We start from the raw sequence: 19878 nt of genomic DNA, 5'->3' as shown, positions 1-19878 counted from the left end.
GATTTAAAGCAGGAACCCGCGCCTCTGTCATCACAGCCATATTAGTCCTGCTGTAGTGATACTAAACACTAAAGTCAGCAATACCTCGGGTCTGATGGAAGCTCTAAAGCTACTTCAGACCGCTCACCAAACAAACCATTTGTTCCCACTCAGACTCCAGCTCTAAATCTCTGGGCTCCCATTGACCTGGAACTGGGCCTCAACACAATACTGAAAGACTCCTTTGAGAGGGCCAGTGGGACAGGCGGGAGTAGGAGGGGTTTGAGGGCAGGAAAACCGGGCTGGGGTACTGGAGTAGAGGGTCCCTTAGCTCCTGTTTCCCAGCTTAGCGTGATAGGCCCAGGGAGATGAAAGACCCTCAAAGTCTGTGTATTGAGCTCTAGACAGGTCTCACAAAACTAGATGTGGTAACACAGTGCCTCCTTCAAGCCCGCGGAATGACTGCTTTCAATTGGCAGGCCTATTGTCTTTCTTTAGAAAGCCGCTGTTTGACTTCTGATTGGCAACAATGCAGTGGATAATGTGGTATTGTTGTGGCTCAATGGAAAGCTTCATTTGGGAGGTTTGAAAGTGTAATGAGATTACAAATTCAATTTTTGGCCATTTTTCATGCTGTATCAAGATGAAACCACAGAAAGATTCAGATTTCAAAGGTTTTTTTTCATTTAAAAGACACATTTTCTTAGAACTTAAGAAGCTTTAGGTTCAGTGATCTCATAAAGGCGTAGTTTCACAAACCAAAAGCTGTGATCAAAGTTTAAGCAGCTTTGTTGGTACCATAGCCAGGGGTGAATTTTGTAGCTGTCCTCCATTCAGACAGAACTCTGGTAAAACTAGCTGAGTTAGATTGTGTTAACAGATTCCTGGCATCTTCTGCTGCAGGGGGTAAACAACAAGGCTAATATGACTCTGTGCTTGATGTCAAACGCTGCTGTAGCTTGAGCTACTAGCATGCTACTATAAAATTAGATGTATTTGTGAGATTTATTTTGCAGATCAACTTCCCTTCTTTCCCTTGATTTGCATTGCTGTGATGATGGACATAATTGAAGGAAAGATATACAGCACTTTTTAAATTTTAGACCATTGCATGGTCTAAAATTTCCTTTGTTCACGTTTTAATGTAAACTACATAACACTTTGCACATTACCTTTAGCTGTAGTAATTATTCACCCGGGTGGAGTGATACCCCTACATTTACATTTACACACCCATGGCTGAATAAATAAAAAAATGCAGTTTAAAGATAAAACTGAGAGCACCTATGTCGTGTTTAAGAGTGAACAGATATTGATTCCTTCTCAGACACAGGTGCTATGTGGCAGTAATAGTTAGACCAAACATTTCTGCCACATCTAAAGCTTTATGTGACCACCATTATATCAACGGCTCAGGTAACATTCATGTGAATTAGAATCACTACTTTGTACAGTTGTCTATAAACAGAAACGGAAACCTGCCAAAACTCAGAGAGCAGAATTGGTTGTGTCCGCCCCACTCGTCACCAGGTGACGGCTCTGACACACTATTTTGTTGTTTGCCACTCGAAAAGTGAAGATAGAGGTATCTATGACCTGAAAATCCTTTTGTGTCATTTTAACATGTAAACTGTTTTTTTCAGATTTATCTGCCTTTCTGTGGATGCGCTTTGGATCCTTTCTTCTTTTTAAGGCTTTTGTAACACCCAGTACAACAGTAACAACATCACAATGTGACACCCCATTATGTATCGCCACCTTTGTTGCAGCAGACAAATCCATTCTGGACATGTCAGTGCCCACATAAGCAAAATCATCACTTTGAGTAACAAAGGAGAGTGGACCACACAACCTCTCTGGCCCCTCTGGCCTAGTTTCCCTTTGCTTTTTCAGCCAAGAGCTCCTCATAGAGCTCTGCCCACGCTCCCATCCTACTCGTCTGTCAGCTATAGCTGAGATGTGGAGGTTTTGTTTTTAGTTTGAAAGTGTCTTTAATCCTCTCACAAGTCTGAAAGCAGTTGGCTGCTCGGTCTTGATCATGTGATGAAGGGTCTTTTTGTTCCTCTTTGAAGATATAGATGTGGATTAATGGTAAGTGCACCACAGAGCTTGGCAGTTAAAATGTATGTGGAGAGGCTGTTCTAAAGGAAAGATATGCTTCACTCTAGAACATATATTTGCATGATAAAATGCTGTTTTGATCTGTTGATTGAGATGTGGATGTGAAGCAAATTGCATGCTCAGTGTGACAATTCTCTCTCATAGTTCAGGACCTCATTGGAGTTGAGGGAATTGAAGGATGAAGGAATAAAGACATTAGTTAACCAAGTTTAAATGTCTTCACATATTCATCCAGTTTGGTACACACCAGGGCACTTGCGCGCGCGCGCGCGCACACACGCGCGCACACACACACACACACACACACACACACACACACACACACACACACACACACACACACACACACACACACACACACACACACACACACACACACACACACACACACACACACACACACACACAGCCCAATTAGTTGCACTGGCCTTTGCTATTAACATTCCAATGAGGGGAACTGTCAGTCTAAGAGGGATGATCTTCTGTCTCGAGAGAAATCGCACACACAGAAAGAACGACACATGAATTCACAAATGAAAAAGAGTAGAGAAATATCTAAAAAGTATGCACATACTCTGATATTGACACACGTTAAAGCACAAGCTTCCTTGACATCAGCAATTAGAGAACAAATGAGATAAGAGAATCATTTTGGCCTGCATAAATTAGATTAAGCAGATTTATACTCAACAAGTCAAAAGATTGAACTGCTGAGAAAGCATGTGAATTATGTAGGAAAAATGATATCAGACATTGATAAGGCATTTGTATCATATTCAGTGATGGGCTTTCATCCCATAACTTTTTTACAAGCATGGATTCTGCAAAACCACATGATGAATTGGTTTCAAGGTACTTCCACCAGCAAAACAACTTTAAAGCAATTTCAAGAGTGCAATAATATAATATCAGACAGTGGTCACAACGTGAGGTGAAAGGTGTATACAAATGTTTGGAAAGGTTTTTGCAGTAGTAGTGGCACACAGCTCTAGGAGTCAATTATGGTACTTTTAAACCTTTAGAGCTCGACGGCCACAATATGCGTCAAAATCATATTCCTTCTCAGGGTCGTAACTCGGACAAATCTCAAATAAACAGAGTGAAACTTTCAATGCAGAGCTTGATGGTATGAAGTGGACTGCTGTGACGCTAATGTGGCTGAAATGTGCGTGGTGGAATAACTCATCATCCTTCATAAAACAAGTGACTTTCTTGGCCTCCTGAGAAACACCTCCTCCGTCTATAGGAGAGATGAGCTTTATCAGCTGTGTTTTGTCACACAGTAGCACCAATGTACTTTCTCCACAACAACACTTCGCCCACCTTTCTGATCTGTGACATGACTGTAGAATTGCTCATTTATTTCTTTGTGTGTGTGTGTGTGTGTGTGTGTGTGTGTGTGTGTGTGTGTGTGTGTGTGTGTGTGTGTGTGTGTGTGTATTCTGCTGAATATATGTTGTGTCACAGCCTCGCCTCCCGGGTCAGGGCTTTATTTACTGACCGAGTTTGGTGTTGTGTGTAGTGGGAGCGCTGCCGCCACAGATCACTACACGACCTTAATTATGTTATCCGTCAACTCCGGGTGTAAATATCCCAGAGAACGTATCGAGGGGGGCCCAGTGGGAAACACACACAGCAACTCACATAGTCTGTCGAACGCATCCAGTTATTCGGTCACCATCAATCACGATCTATTTTTTTTTGCCATCTGACTGATGTGTGCGTGATCGATATGTCTGAGCAGGTACAGTGCACTTTTTGTTTACTATCTGAGCGTCTCACCAGGTCTCAGCCAAAGACGAGGGAGGGCGACAAAAGAAGAACCTCACCGCAAAGGATGAGAGAAGCGGGTGAGACCGAGACAGATAGATACACACCGGGTGAGAAAGAGGGGGAGGGATGGAAGAACAGACAGTTCAATCATTGAACAAAGTAGCAGCTTCTCAAGGACTGCTCTAGGCAGAGCTGCTCTGTCACAGATTTAACATTTATCACACACGTACAGTTCATGCACACTCACACACACACACACACACACATACGCATCTTGACATACTTCAGCGTGAGTAGGACTTGTCAGATTCAGTGCTGTTTTCCCATAGTGAATATATGAAATATGGAGCATTGCTGTGTCAGGCAGCCTGGAGCAACAGAGCCTGTGACTGTGGGATAAATAAACGCCCTGTGCCAGAGAGAGTTCAGGTTTGTTTTCAAAGGACGTTCTAGCCAACACTGTTGTTTTGGCTCTGAGGACCTGCCTGAGCTTGCTGCAATAATAACTCACTCTTGAGATAACTTTCAATATGTTCCCCTCCGCCGTCGAATAGCAAACAAATGTGATCCAAATGCATGCAGACGGTACCACAGAGCACTAACCATCCGCTGCTCCTTTTAAAAGCCAAGAGTTCAGACCCCCGTTTTAATTAAATTCAAGTCATTCGTGATATATTTCTGGAGTCGATCACTAAACTCCACTCTGCAGCTCACTGAGAAAAGTGACATTTTTATGTCTTAATAAACGCATGATTGCCTGACACAAACTACGCCCGACTTCCTTCACGTATCTGAAACGGTGTATTTTGTCTTCATCCTAATGATGCGTATATTTGTCTCAGTGGTGTGTTCGTTGATCTGTAGCCGGTATTTTAGTGTCACTGGCCTCGCTGCAGTGACAGAGTAATTACCATGTGTGTGACCCTCTCCCATCCTGCGCTGTCCTGCCTAATTGTGGCCGTCACCACGACTTCCATTTAGCTCCAGATAAGAAACCGCTGGATGCCGGTACACGCAGACTTAAGTCCCTTTTCATAGAGGGCACATCAGGAAGATAAATGTGTTTACTAATAACTCTTTCACAGTTTCCATTCAGGCTGTTTAATGCCTGGTGGCTGGTGACTCATTCTCATCAGCGCAGGGCAGGCGGAGGTGTGATATTACAGTGGTGTGTAGATTGGTATATATAGCTGGTAATGAAAGGCAGCGGTGGAAGGTTTTTGTGACATTTTTAAGAGGAGACAAATTTGGCCCAAAATGATGCACCTATATGGAAAAGATTGTGCTCATTGTGTCCTCACACGCAGCTGACAACATACGCGGCACTGATAATAGAGTCAAGCTATGTGTATGGATAATGTGATGGATAATGAGTCGCCTGACTATCTATTTGCTCATCATGAGTGCGACCTAACAGCTAAATGTACCATTAAACCGTAGGATTATATAAAGAGCCTTACATAAAGCCTGGAGCCAGCTAAAAATACAGAACCCAGCAGCATTAACCCTATATATAGGTCTGCCAGTGAATTATTCAATACAAGTGAAGTCTGACAAAAAAAAAAAAAAAAACACAAATTTACGCAACAACTCAGCTCAAGCATGCTGCCTGCCTGCCTGCTGAGATTTGAGGTCACCACTGTAAAGTGGTTTGAGCAAAGTTTGCAGCTGTAGTTTTTAGTAGGCAGTACAAGGCAGGGAGAGGTGAAACAGAGCTGGAGATAAGCAGGTAAGCTTGGCTGTGAAAGGGAGATAAAAGACAGATTCATGTTTTGTTTTCATTTTTCTGTTTGGTACACGGTGCTCTCAGTAAATTTGAACCGATGGTGGCAGCGATGCGATGCCGCTGATATGACAACCCTTTGCAACCCACACTAAGACCCCTGTGTTGTGCGGGACAATGAAGTATGCATGATCAATTAAAAAAATTCATCCTCAACAGCGGAGGGAGACGTGTGTTCGCGGGGTAACTGCTTGACCTTGCTGCACTGTGGGAGAATTCATCAGCTGTTGGCATTTTCTCAGCGTGAGCTTTCTTTTATGCAAACATGAAGGAGTGCCCACAGCACAGCATGCCGCACAATCTTTTTGGTTAAAAAAACACACATAGACACACACTGGATACCAATCATTACATAGTTATCTGTACATGTCAACTCTTGTACAGAGTCACACTCGCTAATGATCTACACACGCATATGCAAATGTATTAACACTTCTAGCCAAATGAGAGAATGCCGCTCCTTTTTCCCCACGCCTTGTTTTGGTTTTTCATTCAGCCACATCTGATGGAGATTCTCGGTAAGTCTTCCCAAAATGGCATCAAAAACACAAAATCCCAAACAGGATTTCAAGACACAAAACAGCAGGAAACATGTTTCGGCGCCACACTGATCGGACAACAACTCAAGGCTAGTTTTGTGCATGGGTTTAAGCATGTGTTTTTGTGAACAGTAAGCTGACCCTGCATCTGTGTCCCATACCCAGAGGGGCGCTGATGGATGGAATGAGTGGAAGACCACTTGGCCAAACTTGAAAGCCCTCTCTCTTGGACCCTGGTGTGTCTGTTTGACTCTGTTTGGACGGACAGTACGAGTGTGAGTGAGTGTTTGTGGCGCATGCTAGGATCCGGGCATGGGTTTCCTTACAACCAAAGATTGAGGAAATAGAGAGATTGTTTTGGTTTGTGCAAATGAGACATCCAGGGGAGAGTCTGAAAAGGGGCAGCAACAGTTCTCTTCTTCTCTTGATGCGAGTGACTCTGCAGGTAATGTTTGGCATGCGCTTCATAATTCATAATGGGATCGTACTAAAGGTCTTGACACAGCAAAGTGAAACAACCCTTTGATGTAGTATTGAAGTTATTCACTACTGTAACAATATGAATTGCAAGCCGAAAAACCTTTACACACAGATTTTTTTTTCCATGTGATTAATTTGCACATCAATGGATTTTTTTTTGAACTGTCGTTTTTTTGTCATGAGTACCTCACTTTCAAAAGGAAAGCAAACAAAAGGTGCCATAGGTTTTTTTCTGAGTGAGGGTGATTTTTCTCAGCTTTTGCACTGTGAATAAAGGTATTAACCAATCACGTTGTGTGTAAAAGATATATTTAATATGTACATATTGCACGACAACACAGAGGCTCCGTGGTCCGAACCAAGACGGCAAACTTTATTACTCCCATCAACCTTAACAAAGGCAGCGCAGACTAGCTCCACTCCTTCTGTTCCTTCCTTCCACAATAAAAGCGTACATATAAATACACTGCTTAACTGTTAAGGGAACTCAAATTCAGTCTTAGCATTTTGCTAAATGGAAACTCAATAAAATAGCATACAGTAGCTCAGGCTACACAACAATTTGCCTCAGACTGGCTGCCACCCGCTGCTCTGGGTCAATAGGAACACCATAGTTGGTTCTCTGCGTGCGCGGAGCTATTCAAACCGCTTATTGAAAAAGTGTTGCAACTGTCGCTTTTTTGCTTTTCTGCCGGTATGAATAGTTTTGATGCAAATTGTTCACATTTTCGTGTGCTGTATTTGGGAAGGTCACTGGTGTGTAAAGGCCTTAAGTGTCCATTGCTGTATAAAGCTCTTCCAGTACAAGAGACTTTAGGAGAAAGAGGGGAAAAAAACATTTTGGGAACATTTTAAGAACCATAATGGTTAGCCGGGTGGGCAATCCACTGAAAATGTTCCATCTGGATCTCATCACAGGGAGGCTGAGAGTGGCTTGCTCTTACTGCGGTGACTGAACTCACCACACACACACACACACACACACACACACACACACACACACACAATGACTCATCCTCGACAGGAAAGGGAAGTGGTATGCAGCTAAAACATGTCTAAATGTACCTAAAATGAATTGTTGCATCCTAAAAACATAGTTTAAAAGTCAAGCTAACCACGTAGGGACATTTCTCTGTAGGGCATGGCTGCATTGATATAGAGTGCGCCTGCCATTGTATAACATGCAACTGGCAGGCAAGCGCTGCATTCATACATCCGTGATAGGAACACTTAAACACTGTCGTTGTAATTCAAATTGATAATAATGGTGTTACCTCTAGGCTGAAAGAAGACTGCTAAAATCTGCAGCTAAGGGAAAAGAGAGAACAATTAGATTCCACTTTTTTTCTCATCTCTTGATCTTCTGGGCAAGTTGTGGTCTTTTATCACTACTTTACTCTCTCACTATATCCATCAACCTTCCTTCCTTACTCCCTCTGGCATTACAGCCAATCTAAATGATTTAAAAACTGGGAAACACACTTTTATCCCTACATTCAACCATACGCTAGCTGAAACCGTGAGATCCAACGGCTCTGTAGCAACCAGGCTATGTATTGACCACCTGTTTTACTGGCTCCAGCATATAATTCATCTCAAATATTTTCATGAAAGACTACAGTTTATTTGTATGAGAAAAATATTCTCACATGAACATTTTAGGCCGTTTTTTTGTCATGATTACCATTCTTTAGCATTTAAACACTACATTGCAGACACAGCATGCATATCTACTTATATATTCATGTGCATTCACAATACATACAGAAATTGGCTAAATATAGATTCCACTGTGCATTCCTCTGTGATCTTTAACAGAAACATTTGTCTCTGCTTAGAAGGTGGGAGTTGCATCTACAGCGAGGGATAGCTGGAAGAAGTGAACATTCATCATGAAGAAATTAGAGAAACGAGAACAAGACGGGTGGAAAACATTGACTCTATTTGCTCTTTACCCAGCCACTTGACTTCAAACAGCCTACTCGTGCAAGATAAAGAGAAAGATAGTGGGGAAAACAGTACATGGAGCTTGCAATGAGGGCAGAAGTTCTCGTAAAATGTAAGAGTCATAGAAAGAACAGGAGTAGAGATGCTCCCCCTCCTCAGCCACAGTGCTGCCCAGACTGAAATATAATTGTATAGATCATCAGAAGGGTTCCTTCCCACTCACTTCCTGCTTGCTATAATTAGACCTGTGCTCTCTCTGGCAGCCACCACCAACTTTGGAAACCCTCTCTGCCTTGAGCCGGCACAGACACTGGCCTGGGTTCAGATTCTGCGCTTCTTCTCTGGAGGATGAGGACGTTTTTTGAGGAGGGAGCTCTGAGCTAGCATCTCGTGCGTCAGGCAGCGTTAATCTGGAGTGTGGGACCAGCTAGTTGATGGGTACCTGGGGGACCCCAGATCAGCTCTGGACATCAGTCATTAGGAAGGTAGGAGAGCTGTAGAGAGGGTTGGAAAAACAATCAGCTAACGACCACATGGCCTCAGTCACACAGACCTGAACCAACAGCCCTGACCCCTCGTAACTCATGCACACACGCTCGCATGCACACACACATACACACAATCCAGATCCTTAAAGACGGCATAACAGTTTGGAATAGCAACTGTGTGACCTGCAGCAGAGCAAATTCCCATGTATCCAGAGTGACTGTGCATGTGTGTGTATGTGTGTGCGCGTACGCATGCATGAACTTGTGTGTGGCAGAGAGAGGTGGAGTTGAGGCTTTTCTATAGAGCGAAAGCAAACAGTCCATAAAGAGGCCCTGCCACTCTCCCATTTCAATGTAAATCAGTCTGACTCTGTTAGGGGGTTAAAGAACTCTCTAGGGGCCTGGCGACTACCACTGCTGGGGTCACACATGCACATGCACATACACACACACACACACAAGCAAGCAGAAGCACACAACACACAAATGCACAGGCACAAACATGTACGCGCACGCACGCACGTTCTGAGGCGAGAGGCCCAGATAAAGAGCTCAGAGAGCCTGTCAGAGTGTCAACTCCCATTAGGGCAAAGGCTGTTGTGTGTGTGTGCAGGCAGGCGTGCTGCTTTTTGCATTTCATTCAGCACACACACTCTCTTTTTTCTCACACACACACCCTCCCAGAGCCGCCCCGCCTGGCTGACATGCTGTTTCAGACAAGACACACAAAAGACAACGGATACCGCCTGAAAAGACAGACATCTTCTACATTTCCTACATCACACACAGCGGGGAAAAAAAGAGGAAACAAAACAAGCACTAAATGATTTTAGATGAGCAGAGGTTGCGTCTTCCCTACATGATTAACCTCACAAGCGAACAAGGGAGTAAACTTCGACAGCAGTGATGCATTTTAAGTTTTCAGTTTCGAACATCAGAGTGCAGTGTTTATTTGTCTTGGCAATGTAAACTGTGATGCCATGCATTATTATACAGTAACTGAGTGGAGAGCAGGGACTTCACCACATCTAAGACAGGGAGGCGGCGGCTTAAAGAGTAGAGAAGTCTCAGAGAGGCTGCGTAACCTCGGTGACCTGCACAATTAGTGCTGCACTCCCTTGGCTGCCTGTGGCCAGCAAGTTGTGTAAAGTAGGATGGGGCTGTTAGGACACAAACAGAGAGGACAGGAGGGCTGATTTCCTCCCACAGAGCCTCCAAAAGCACGTTACAACCTGAGGAGGAGGGGTAAGCATGCCGACAACAACCTAAATGATGAAAGCAACATGAAGAAAGAGAGCGAGAGCAAGGAGGAGAACAACCTTTTGAGACACAACAAAAAAAATGATGTACACACCCACATGTCTCCAGCAGCGTGTGCCCTGACTCAGCTGACTCAGGCAGGTGTGTCAGTGTGTTACAGCCCAAAGCGTTGGCATGCTTGGGAAGCAATATCGGCTCGACCCACATTAAATCAAGAGTGTCGATGCTGAACAGGTTAGAATGACTTGAAGTCTCTTTGTACCGCTCGTTTGTTAGGATCCCTGGTCTTTGAATATCGCCCCTCTCGCCTTCATTATATAAGTCTTTCATGTCCACAGTGCAGGCTGACAGCTGTAGCTAAAAACAGTCATCTGAAAACAGCGTGCGCTTGATCTAGGGGGAACTCCAGCCACCACAAAACATTCATCCTATACCCACACATGGCCAGTCATGCTTCTGACACACATCTCAGTCTGCCTCTCCTGCCTGTTCAAAAAGGTTGAAACCACAGCCCAAAACCCGCCCCAGGCAAGAGACCAATTCGCAAGCACACAGTCAGAATCTTTCTCGTACACATGCTCATTACTGAGTTCACTTTTCACCCACATACATCTTCCCCAAGTCTAGGGATTGGCCGTGTATCAGTCATGGCCCTACGTGTATACACAGGCTCAGACCGGCGGGCAAACAGAGAGACAAACACAAAAACAGACGCACACAAACAGCTCATTACGGGAATACTGCTGACTACATGATCACATGAGCTAAACAAGATCCATGTGAATCGCTAACTTATCAAGACCCGAAGGGTCTTTCAGGGACAAACCCAAGACCCTAGGGGAGAGTTGAGGAGGCCAAGTTTCACCGCGCTCCCTCACACTGATATACTACAAATGAAATACGTATTACAAAGTGTTTTTGCTTTTCAAAACTCTGGCACAGAGATCACAGAGCCTGCAGTATTAAATTAAATTGGCAAGAGCTCATATAAAATCTTAAGATACGGCTTTTCAATTTTATAATAGGAAAACATTGGCAATTTGGTGGCGTCATACAAAGTGGGGTTGTGGTACAGTAGATTCAGATATGGTGTATTTCTATATTGGATATTTTTTTATGTATTTCAATAGTGTATTTGAATATAGCGACACGTCCTTCCTTACAAATTTTTAAAAAGGATTTTGGCACTTCTTAAAATAAGGACGTAAATTCAAATGCTATCCTGATGGACAAAAGTATTATATTTTGACCTACTGGTTATAGAAGTTAAAATGTGTTATGTTATATATGTTTCGGTACAGGCTGGTCCCATGGAACATTTGTAGCTATACCTAAGAAAAACAATTCGTAGATATCCCACAAAATCATTTTGTATGCTATGCACGTAACCATGAAGTAGACCGCAACAGCCCACACAGCGCTGGTGGGAGTGGCGGTGAATTAGTCCAACAAACACGGATCTCTCACCCAGGAGACCGCTGTTCGTTTCTCCGTCAGAAACGAGAAGTCAACATTGATTGATTTGTTGCTTAACTTCTGTACTCTAGCAACAGCACTTTCATAGTTATTTTAACCCAAACGAGAATGTATTCCTAAACCTAACTACGTAGTTTTGTTGCCTAAACCAGAGTTGTTTCCCGTGAAGACGGATGTTTATTTTGGAAACACTGTATGCAAGCGGAAACTGACAATGTGGCTGACTTTCGAAGGAAATTGACGACAAATGAGGAGTAACTTTTCATATCGGAGATATGATTAGGGATCCATACCTATCGGCGTCAAAAACAGGTTTATTTCATGCATTCAGGCTTAAGGATATGAGTCTGTATGGTGTTTATCAGTTGTAGTTAACTTTCAAAACCTGGCAAAAATACCTATGCATTTTTTTTAAAGGTACGTAACTCCTCTCCTCATCCACAATCCTCCATTCTGCCCTACACTGTGCCGCTCTGCTAAACCAACTCTAAAACCCCACTAACCTCACTGTCACACAATACCTGTTGTCTCAGCCATTTGGCTGCAAACACAAGGACGAGCTACAGCAACAAAACAAAAAAAAAGCTTCCATTCAGCTCTGTTAGTAACAAGGGCAAGGCTGATGCTGTGAGAAAGCAGGCAAGTCAGCAACATTTACCTCTTAGAGAGATGAGAAAGCCCAGAGCACTGGCCACAGGCCCAGCAGCATTCCTGCCTATGAAGTATAGATAATTGTTTTGAGAGCCCCTGTTGAGAGCCGCTGTCTCATTTCCATATCTCCATAGGAGTGGACATGATATAGTAGTGTGGATACACTGAAAATGGCAGACTGTATAATAACCCTCTGACAGCTGCATGCTAACTAGTTAGCTCTTCACTATTAAGAAAAGCACATGGGAGTTAGCAGGATTTCAGAGAGAGAAAAGAAAGGGGATGAGCTTGAAAAACAAAGAGGTAAAAAAAAAAAGAAAGATGTCAGAAATGGAGAGAATATAAAGTGCAATTACTTAGGATAAGGCTCATTGGTATGACTTATCATCTGCTGGTATCCATGACTGCAGCTGTAACCTTTGGTAAATTGCTCTACTTAGTCCACGACACGGCCACCAGCCCGATGGGAGATCAAATTAACATCCCACAACAACACCAGTGCACTGACACACACACGCACATTTAAGTGTCTCTGCAGAGAGATAAAGACGCACACCCATAACATACACTATCCGGAGACTATATTCGTTATTCAGTCTTCATCAGAGGAAATATTCACTGATTCCTTTCTATCACCTTACTCGACAAACTGGGAGGAAATGTAATATGATGTAAATTACTGGGATGGTATAATATAAGAAATGATCCCATTAACAATGCCTGGATGGAGAAAGAGTTAGAGGCAGAAAGTGGAAGACTTGATTTAACTTGAGGACTGGAGACCACAGAGGAGGGGAAGACTTTATTTAACATGCAGGATACCACTTGTCCATAGCCCCAGGTAGGACAGAAACACAGAGCTAAGCTACTTCTGCAGTCCATCCACCAGGAAAAGTGCAGAGAAAGGGTTTTCCCCCTAATGGAAGCCATTAATTATCATATACCCTTATACTTTGCAGTCATCACTATCTTAAGTTAAATCCTTTGGAAGGGAGTGTGTATTGTCAATGGCGGGGCGGAGGGGAGGGGAGGGGAGGGGGGGGGGGGGGTATTTTCTGTAAAGAGTCTGTCTGTCTGTCCGGAGCACACTTAATGGCCTGCACACACTCTGGACCTGTCTTCTGGAACTGACTGATGTTATCAACAGATGAATGGCCACGCAGGTCATAGGTCAAGTCCAGCTCCGTTGTTATGACTCTGAAACCCTGTGTGTTCACTCTGCTTCCTCTCCCCTTAATCCCCACCAGCTGTGTGTGCGGACATGCACTTATGTGTGTGAGGCTAATAGCGAGAAAAAATAGCTGAAGTTAGTGCTGCTTGTGCGCGTGTGCGCGTGTGCGTGTGTGTGTGCGTGTGTGTGTGTGTGTGTGTGTGTGTAGAGCTGCGTAAGCCAGATGACTTACCAAAGTAATGAGTTAGGTTTACTTAATTTACATATAATCTACCTATGGGAGACATCAGACGTCATTTTTATTCAATGACAGCTGGCATCCAGCAGGAGCAGAGAAATCTATCGAAAATATTCATTTGGCGCAACAGGAAGGAGAAATCAATCCCATAAAAACAGAGCACTTAATAGAGTGCCATTAAACCGACCAGAAATGGCCACTCCACTGCAGACGGGCACTGAGAGGCCACAGTGTTTCCACCAGGCTACATTTTAGACTGAATAAAGTCATGCTCCATTTTCAGCCAGTCCTGACAACTGCTTTTTTAAATGACACCTGATACCCTCACGCCCCCTCCCCCCACACACACACACACACACACACCCCCACCCCCATCCCACCACTCAGCTGGAGACACACTTGAAGAAGGGCATGCGTAGGAGGAGGGGGGGGGGATGAGAAATGGATGAGTGGTGTTGCGGAGGAGTGTGCGAGGGGTCAGACGCCAGGGCTCTGCATCTCCGTCCCGCGCACACCACACACGACTGTCTCCAAATGTTTGCGGCAGCGCGCGTTTCACATTCCACCTGGTCGGTGAGAGTCGCAGTGAGAGTTTCACACATGTTCCCAGTCCGTCGTGCTGCAGCAGCAGTCAAGTGGTGAGTGTCAATGTGGAGCTGTCTGAAAGCTGAGCATCAGTGATAGATCTCATACCTTTGTTTTTACAGACAGACAGTTTTTTTTATTACAAGCCGTGTCTTGTTTTTGTATTTTCGGCCATCATTCATATCAATAATAATAACACTTTACTCACAACGTTAAATGCTGAGTTCTGGGAACACAGCGAGCCGCAGCAAGAACATGAGCAGTAAGTCCATTTCAAACAAAGTTTAGACATTGTCATTTGGAAGACAAAATGAAGACAAATGGTAAAAGTGTTGCCCAATCTGTCTGTTGTAAACATCCATTACGGCTCACAGGCTGACTCTCTTAACTTGGTTGAACTGAACTGCCGGCTTGTTTACAACCTGTATGGACGGGAGATCTCTGCTCATTTGACTTTGTTGTGATTTCTAAAACTGGTGAGTACAATGTTATCATGACCAACAGAAATGATGGCCAAAACTATTTAGAAAAGGACCAAAATTGTTGAAAACATTTTATTTATTTTTTAAATCGTATTTTCTCACTTCTTGTGCCTATTCATGCACATAATTCTGGTTTTATGTACCCATGGAAGAAGCAGGACTGACGTACAACGCTGTCATATTCCAATGGAATTTCACATAAAAACTCAATCTGGCGTTGATCTGCATCTTATCTAACCCTCTACTACTCATCTTTATCTTGATCCCGTCAGGAGTTGCGACATAGAAGGCGTGAGGCAGGAGCTGAAGCATGTTGGAGCCGGTGAGAAGCCCCAAGTGTGGAGGCTGCAAAGTATTAACCCTGCAACAGCTGGCTAGAGAACTGGGTCTGAGAAGGAAAGATTTCCTCGTTGGTGTATGTTAATTAGGCTCGAGCTAGTGAGGCCTGCTGCAGCTTGTCTGGTGGCTGACCTGGAGAGACGGGATTAACGTCTCCAGCTGCTCTCCTCCCTGCTGCCTCTCCTAATGCCACCTTCATTAAAGGGACAGATGACGCTGGCTCTATCTCGCACTCATCACAATTGGGCCAATTGGTAATAAGGTGCGTCACAACCAACTGGACATGGGGCAGCATTCTTGTAATTTCTTCTCTTACACACACACACACACACACAGACCCCGGCCCCCCTGCTGACCGTGTGTGGACACCTGGTCTGGACATAGAAGCCGAAGGCATTCCTGAAGGCTGGGAGCTTAATTCCCCCAGATTAGCCAATGAAATCCACCTAAGGGTTAATCAGCAAGTAGCATCACATCCCGTCAGCGCAACCTTTATAGCCACCCACTCAAGTACAAATGCCTGCTTGGATAGGGAAATGTATGCTTACAAACACAGATGTAGAATAAAAATAAATAAAGCTCAAATCAGGCACTAGCTCGACAGTCCTTCCAATGATTCATTTCCCTCATAATACACACACCATGTGTCTGCTCTCTCAGAAAAGTTTGTTTGCCACCTCTCAGAGTCAGAAAAGATGCCATTTACAGCATTTATGGTGTTTTTGCTGACATGAGACATTTGCTCGCCCCGGCCCGTAGAGAAAGTCCCTGGATAAAGGGCTTTTCCTTTAAATCCCCGATAGCCTCCGAGCTCCAAGGAGGACTTAGCTGGCGACTGACAGCCAGGATGGGAGGTGGGGCAGGGGGTTGACGTTGGAGCTTATGGGTGTTGTGCGGGTTGGGTAAAGTTTTAGGTAAATATTTGGAGGCCGGCAGTTGTGCTTTAAGTGCTCCTTTTGGCAGGTTGGGGGTCTGGTTGCAGTCAGAGCAATGTCAGAGCTCTTACAGATATGCAGGATATTCCTTCGGATTTGGGATGCGCAGCAGAGACAGGGTCATCTTGCTGTCAGGTCAAACGTGGAATACCATGCGGGAGACAGTGTGTTCTGTGTGGGCGGGTGCAGTTGGCTTTCCGGCCCTTGAATGGCACCTTGCAGCTGCCCTCAGTGTGTGTGTGTGTGTGTGTCCGTCTGTCCGTCTGTCTGCCTGCCTGCCTGTGTCAAATGCTGCGTCCGGTGGTAAGGTCGGAGAATGCAACAGCTACCTCCCAGCGCGCGCAGCACAAGCTCCTACACACAGCTGTTCACCATGCAGTCGGTACCACACACAGCACCTGTTTGCATGTGTGTGTCTATGTGCACGCCTGTCTGTGTATGCACGCCAGCCAGATCAGACACACAAGAATAGACCCCTACTTTAGAGCGTGTGAACGGAGCAACCTCTGCGGCTCCTCCTTTCCTGTTCACACTTCAGCCTCGGCCTGCTAAATCCCACTTCTATCCTCTTCCGCCCTAAATAAAGTCATATCCTTCCTTCCCGAAAATGTCGACTCCTCCGTTTGCTCATTAACTTCATTACGGAGAACGTGACAAGGTCTTGGATCATCCGCGCGGTTGACTGCTATGTTTGGAGCATTCATTAACTGAGCTACAGTGATGGATTTGCGTGTAGATGTTATGGGATCAATGCTGTAATGAAGGGCATAGTGTGTGGGAGGAAGCATTTATTACCATTACCAGAAGTAATACAACTTTTGCCCCCTAACAATGGTCTCCCTCCCACACAAAGTGAACGTTAGTGCTCCGCTTGGGCCAGGAGTACTATCCTTAATTGGTGCAAGTATTGTCCTAATAGTGTCAAGGTGGCATTGCATTAAAGACACATTGTCATTCATTTCATATATAAGACAGAGGCCAACTGTGTCACCATCAACTCAAATACAGGAACATTTCACAATACGTGAGCGCCTCGATAGCAGAGCAGATTAAAACGTTTAGATGGGAACTGAAATGGGATCAATAAATAATGAGTCGAAAATGTCACGTGTGTCACTCAATCATCGGCAGTTCACATTGATATGACATCTTATCGCAGGCTGCAAATTACCCACAGCACCGGCTATGAATATGATTAGCATTCTCATTTTCGCCAAGAAAACTCTAATAAACACAATTGCATTATATCAGAATATATTTCGTACCTTCCCGTGCATTTCCTTTCGTAAATGTGGCAGTCCTCAGGATTGCATCAAAGCAAACTAGATGCTGTAATTTCCTTAAATTTAGAGCAGGAAACAAGTTGTGACTAAATGGATTTGCTTGCCTCCTTCCCTCATCTATAAAAAAAAAAATAAAAATCTCTGCTGAGGGAGCAATATATGCAAACAGAGCACAGGTCATTTCACTGCAAATTACAGATATATGTTTCAGTCCTACATCCAGTCAGCGCATTTAACCGTTGGCTATAAAACTTGTCACCTTTCTCTAACCTTTGGTTAAGATGAATTTTTATTTAAAGCAGCTGACGAAGCAAATCAGATGTCTATGTCAAACCTACAAACTGTGACTTTGGTAATAATATAACTTTGACATTTGGATCCAAACATTTCTCTAAAGTCAAACTGAAATTTTGAATTACGCTCATTTGTATGTGAAGTATATGATAATAATATGAGTGACTTTCTGCATATTTTCCTATTTTTCTAAAAGCTGTTTTTGGACGTATTCTTGGAAACAGCACTTTAGTCAGTCACTTTACATCATCAAACATTTGTGAGGACCAATTATGATCTTTCAAACATTAGCCTTGTTGCTCCAGTTCGTGGCGATGACAAATTAACTATCAAAAGTAGTTTTGTAACATTCAAATCACGACATTGAGGAAATAAAGTACAGAATCACTTGCAGAAATCAAAGCACCATTAATGACATAGCCTCTATACTTATTTCCTGACAAAAAGCTTTTTCTGTTTGACTTTAAATCTGCTTAAAAAACAGCCGCCTGAGACAAACGCAGTACGGTATCACTTAAGGAGAAGGCGTTTCATGCGTGGTATATCTCATCATGTTTCAGCCTGCCATTTGGTGTTTACTCTCATCCAAAAGGCTGAGCACCAGAATGAGTGAACAGATTTTTTGACATGGGTGGCCCTAGTGGGTCCGGCTGAGTTGGGGATTTAAAAAGAAGAAAAAAAAGGTCTGGTAAAGGAGCGTAGATTGGACGGCACAAAGCCTCTCGACAGGACTGCACAGTCAGGTGACAAATGGTGCCTCGGGCCAGCCAAGTGCCAGAAATGGCCTCTTAATCAATCAGAGGTCACCATGGAAGCTCAGTCCAGACTGCCTTCACCCTGAGAGGCAGCCATCTGATAGACCATTCAATGCCAAGCCGCAAAGCACACAGCCTTTTCTCCTAGTTAGCACATCAACATGTCGACTCATCAGTTCTGAAAACTGGACCACTCTCAGACTCTAAGTCTTTTTTTTCTTCTTTTTTTTTGCTTGTTCCTTACTACAGTAACGCTAAGACAACTGAGCTCTCCTTGACATGTTTGAATTCAACGAGACAACTTTTCATTTTGTACCTTTTGTTCTTTCACTTGACCTGTGTGCTCTAAACATCCGACCCTTTGGTTCTCTCCATCTTTTGGCCTCAGTCACAACCTTTAAGCCTCTGGCCCCCATCTTTGACACATGGCCATCTGTACTGGCATTTCAGGCAGTAAATATGGGAGCGGCGGGTTGTGCACTCTCTGGAAGGCCCAACCTAAGGCCGAGCCCTCACATTCTCCTCTGCACCCCGAGGCCCACCCTCACACACCCCCTAGGGTTGACCTACACACTGCAGAAGTCCCTAAGGGAGCATATCATGCTTTAGGAGAAGCACAGGCCTTCTGTCCTCTGTTCACCCCTCCCTTTACCCTCCACCCACATAATGCTACTCTCCCACCATCACCATTCACCTCTCCATCTCCCAACATCAATACATTCATCTGTCCATCCCTACTATCAATCCAAACATACCTTTGTCATTCACCCATCTGCTCCACTTATATGTCTGCTATATTTGTAAATCATGTCTCAATATAATCATCTATCCTCCCAATATGCGATTTCTTTAAAAAAAATCCTCTTCAATCAATTGAAATTTTTAGTAAAAGAAGAAAGACAAGTCATTACTTCTTGGGCTAATTAAAATGCGGGCTCAATCTCATCAGTGCAACTATTATTTTGTATTATCTTTCTTAAATAATCATCATTACATTACAGAAAATTGGATATTTTTGATTGTCTTGAGTGTGGGAAGACAGTGAAGCCATGATTTATCCTTCGCCTCTCTGGGTTGGTGACAATTCATGTTAGTAGCAAAAATAATGACGCTACAAGCAGTTTAAGAATTGTCAAAGCTAACAATAGTGCACCAAAACCCATTAAAACCTACAGAGATGGTGTCACATTGCCATTACACCCATGATAAAACCGTCAATTCAGTGGGAAAAAAAACGACCTCTCCATACACCCACCAATCACCAGACACCCACAGATCCATACGTGTTCACCCACCCTG

The sequence above is a fragment of the Cebidichthys violaceus genome, unplaced genomic scaffold (genome assembly GCF_023349555.1).
Source record: "Cebidichthys violaceus isolate CVI_PGR_0920_01 unplaced genomic scaffold, fCebVio1.0.p SCAF_5, whole genome shotgun sequence".
Lineage (NCBI taxonomy): Eukaryota > Metazoa > Chordata > Actinopteri > Perciformes > Stichaeidae > Cebidichthys > Cebidichthys violaceus.
Note: the sequence above shows the minus strand (reverse complement) of the source record.